Source organism: Herpailurus yagouaroundi, unplaced genomic scaffold (genome assembly GCF_014898765.1).
Source record: "Herpailurus yagouaroundi ecotype Mexico unplaced genomic scaffold, PumYag 185, whole genome shotgun sequence".
NCBI classification, from domain to species: domain Eukaryota; kingdom Metazoa; phylum Chordata; class Mammalia; order Carnivora; family Felidae; genus Herpailurus; species Herpailurus yagouaroundi.
Genome location: NW_024412416.1, coordinates 11,751,848 through 11,756,407, shown reverse-complemented (window position 1 = coordinate 11,756,407; position 4,560 = coordinate 11,751,848).

The following is a 4,560-nucleotide window of genomic DNA, read 5'->3' as shown; positions in this document are numbered from 1 at the left end:
TCCCTCAGCATAGGTGGGATGTCCAACTGGTTCTGCTTTGCCTGGGACTTTCTGGCTTAGCCCTGAGAGTCCCGCGTTCCAGGAAAACCCTCAGTCACCAACCAGGTTGTTGGTTACGCTGTGTCACAGGCAACCGACATTATGAGTCTTTGTGTGTTCCCCTGAAGATAATATGGCAAGAGTAATCTTAGTATTTGAAAGATCATCACAGGTGGCAAAAGTAAAGATCTTGTAAAAGACATGATGTCAAGGGGAAGGGAGGACCCATGGTCACACGGACGCCCAAATCTTATTGTCTGCCAGTTGTTTCTAAGCGTTTCCAGCTGTGGAAATGCTGTCTCTGCAAAAGAACTCTCCCTGTCAGCCTTGGGAAAAAGGCTCACGTAAACATTAACAATCTGTGGCCCCATTTTCCATAGCTGTGGCTGACCCTAGACTCCAGTATCCTTTTGTTTATGATTTATTTTTTTTGTGGAGTTAAAAAAAGCATTTGTGTACCGGGGGCCTGGATTTTATAAATATGCTATTTGCCAAGTTGTCTTTTAGATTTCCCTCTGTGAATGTAACTGATTTGGGAAAGCCCGCATTCAGAGAAAGCATAACACTGCCCTTATCAAGTGTGAACTGAGAAAGACATCGGAAGGCCTTTTCCAGGCTAAAAATAGCCCCAGAACTCGGTGTATTTTAGCTTTGGGACTTTCACAAACTGTCTGGCAAACCAGCACATTATTATTTTATGAATAAGGCACCAACGTTCCTTTTAAATGTTCTGGCTTCAGGCTGTTTAACTTTTCGTGCAAAAAAAAAGATGAATTATTTATAAAAATAGGCATGAATATCCTATGATAATATCCTCATTTCTAGCGGGGAGTAAAATGAGCTGCAGCTGGTGCTCTGTCAGCTCCCCCGGAGAGCTGAGTGGGGAGCAAGTTGAGGATGGGGACCGAGTGCCTGCTTCGGAAGGGGTTGCCCAGATGCAGCATGTTCTCCGGGAGGATGATCAAGTCTCCCAACTCACTCCTGCTCTCTCTCTCTCACCCTCCTTCGTCTCTCCATCTTTCTTACATCTGTTCCCCCCCTTCCTTCCCTCTTCTCTTCCCTCCCTTCCTTCTGTCCAAACTTCTTTCCTTTCCTTCCTTCCTCCCTCCCTCCCTCCCTCCCTCCCTCCCTTCCTCCCTTTCTCTTTTTCTTCCTTCCTTCCTTCCTTCCTTCCTTCCTTCCTTCCTTCCTCCCTTCCTTCCTTCCTAATTTCCTTCTTGAATCCTTCTTGACTTTCACCCTCCCTCCCTGTCACTCTGGCAAACTTCAGAAAGCAGAGTAAACTTGGTGGTGGGCAGAAGCTGTTTTATGGAGCTATTTGTATACGCGTTGTTTACCTGTCTCAACCTCAGTTTCCTCATCTGTGAAAGGAGGTGATCATTGTAATTTCTCCCTGGTCCTGTGCCGAGGTTTAAATGACACAACTACATTAAGTGCCTGAGCCCGAGGAAACAGTGATGAGGGTGTTAGCTGTTAGCAAAGCCTACCCTCCGGGGACCACACGGAATGGGGCATTCACGTGGCTGGGAAAGACAAGAGCAGGAGGTCACATTAGGAGAGGTTGGGTGAGGTGACCAACTTTTCTTGGTTTGTCCGGGACTAGCTTGACTTTAAAAGGCAAAATCCTGCCTGCTGAGTGCTCTCTGAGATGCCGGTGCCCTGGAGAGCTGGTCACCCTCCTGTGTTAGTTCGGATGCCCACTTTTATGTGCCCTCTCTTCTCAGCTGGAGAGTGTGGCAGTGCCAGAGCTGTGGCACGCATGCGGCCACCTGTCCTCCTGGTGACGAGGACACTGACTGCCCTGGCAAGTGGAGGGGAGGTGGAGAGCCACCTTGCATGCCCCTCTGTCCCTCCTGGCCACTTGGTTGTGGGGCACAGGGACAGAATCGCTGTGAAGCCAGCTCCCTGTCCCCCAGCAGGCCCTCCAGGCCTCCTAACCCACCCACGAGAAGCGGGAGGAAACCGCAAGAACTCAACGGTGAGAGAAGTATGATCCCTTTTATCACATGGGTGACGAAACTGTGCAGAAAAGAGCTTATTGTTGACTCTGATTTGAGCGTGACATTTACTGGTATTCCAGGCGTGTGTTTTATACCATTGGCCGAGGCCTGTGCAACAGGGTTCCAGAAGCTTCTCCCACCACACCAGCATTACTCTCCTAAATGCACTCTGATACTCACAGCACGTTGGAGGCTCACAGGACATTTCTAATTGAGTAACAGACATCTGGAGGGGGTCTCAGACTTGATTAGGAGTCGGACAGACCGGGGGTAGGGATCAGGCTCTGCCCCTTGGTACCAACTGGTGTGGCTTCAGACAGTCGTCGGACCCCTCAGGGCTTCAGGTCCCCAGGGGGACCACAGGCCACAGAGGTTGCTGCGAGGATGGAAAGAGGGAGTGTGTGAAGTGGGTCTGGCACACAGCGAGCACTCTGTAAATGAGTTTCCTGCCCAAACTTCCCTAGCAGTGATTGTGTAGTACAGCCAAAACCTATTTATCGACTCTCCCTGACCCTTCTCTGAGGTCTGGAAACTTTGTTCACTAGTGATTAGATTAGTGGCCGATAGGTCTTGTCTGCGAATCGGAATGGCTTTCATTAAGGCCAAAGGCCACGTGTCACATGCTTCTTCGCTCCCTGCAGCGCCTAGCTCATAACAGGAGCACATGCAAAAAAATCCATTGCCATGGAAAGAAGCTTCCAGATGACATGAGCTCTGCTGATGGAATAAGGAAAAGTGAAAGACTGGCCGAGACAGCATGGACTGCTCCCCTGGGTTTCTGGCCGAGGAGCGCCGGGCCTTCTCCAGTCCTTTGCTATGAGTGCCCTTCAGGAGGGTAGCTGGTCGCTGCTTCCCCAGCCTACAGGGGACCCCTCACCAGGCCAGACCTTTCTCCTACTGCCCGAGAACATGTGTCCCTCTCGAGTCCCTAAATTGAGAAGGCAGATGAGCCCCGGGTTCTTCATCTGTAAAACAGGGGTGCCAATGCTTATTTACCCCTGGGGTTGGATGGTTCGGTGCAGTCCTGCATGCAAAGCTCAGTAAACAGTGGCCATTATTATCTGGAACTTCTTTATCCTCATGAAGTCTTTTGTTAAAAATTATTATCAGTGCACCTGGGTGGCTCAGTCTGTTAAGCATCTGACGTTGGCTCAGGTTGTGATCTCGTGGTTTGTGAGTTCGAGCCCCACATCAGGCTGTCTGCTGTCAGCATAGAGCCTGCTTCTGATCCTCCGTCCACCCCTTCCTTGTCCCTCCTCTGCTCTCGCTCTTTCTCTCTCTCAAACATAAACATAAAAAAAATTATTTTCACTAACAGGCACCTGGCTGGCTCAGTCGGTGGAGCATGTGACTCTTAATCTCAGGGTTGTAAATTCAGGGCCCGTGTTGGGTATAGAGATTACCTAAAAATAAAACCTTGAAAAAAGAGAGAGAAAAATTATTTTCACTAAAGAGTGTTGGGGGTTGAGCAGCCCTGAGGTTCCCAAGCCCACCTTTCACGTTTTCCTCATACACACACTCTGAAGTGTGATCTCAGGTCATCTGCATACACGTGTTCCCAAAGTCATATTAAAAAGAATGATTGAGGGGCGCCTGGGTGGCTCCATCGGTTAAGCCTCCGACTTCAGCTCAGGTCACGATCTCACGGTTTGTGAGTTCGAGCCCCGTGCCGGGCTCTGTGCTGACAGCTGGGAGCCTGGAGCCTGCTTTGGATTCTGTGACTCTCTCTTTCTCTCTGCCCCTCCCCTGCTCATGCTTTGTCTCTCTCTGTCTCTCAAAAAATAAATAAACGTTAAAAAAAAAAGAGTGATGTCTTGATCAGTTTTAGACAAAATCATTAAAATATGTAGTGTATATTTTAAATGTAATAAATAATATATGAATACATAATTATATATTATTACACATAAAGATAACAAAATTAATATGTATTTATTTTAGAGACTAGAAAATTCTGGTACGGAAAGGAAGAAAATACAAACGCCCCATGACAACACCCTTAGGGATAGTTACTATTAATATGTTGGTTAAAAATTATATAGATGTATATTTTCCTTCAAACTTTTCTCTCTGGTGGCCTGAGGACTGAGATCTGTCTTCTGAAGGTTTAGGGTACTTGCCTGAGACTCCCTGCCTCTGGGCTGATAGGGAAATAGGTGAGAGCAAATAGGTGAGACACGTCCAGAAGTTGTCTTGCTCTGAGGTCAAAGGTGGCATCCATGCTGTTACCTAAGGTAACTAGTTTTGCTTCTTAGCCCCTGACCCTGGAGGTGTCCCCAGCAGGAAATCAGAAACTCCCCTCCTTGGCTATTGGTGAGCCTTGAAGGTTGAGAAAACAATTTTCAGTTAAATATATTCTGCTATGTCAGCGCGCCTGTGTGGCTCAGTCGGTTAAGGGTCTGACTCTTGATTTCGTCTCAGGTAATGATCTCGCGGTTCCTGAGTTTGAACCCCACGTCAGGCTCTATACTGACAGTGTGGAGCCTTGGGATTCTCTCTCTCCCCCTCTCTCTGCCCCTTC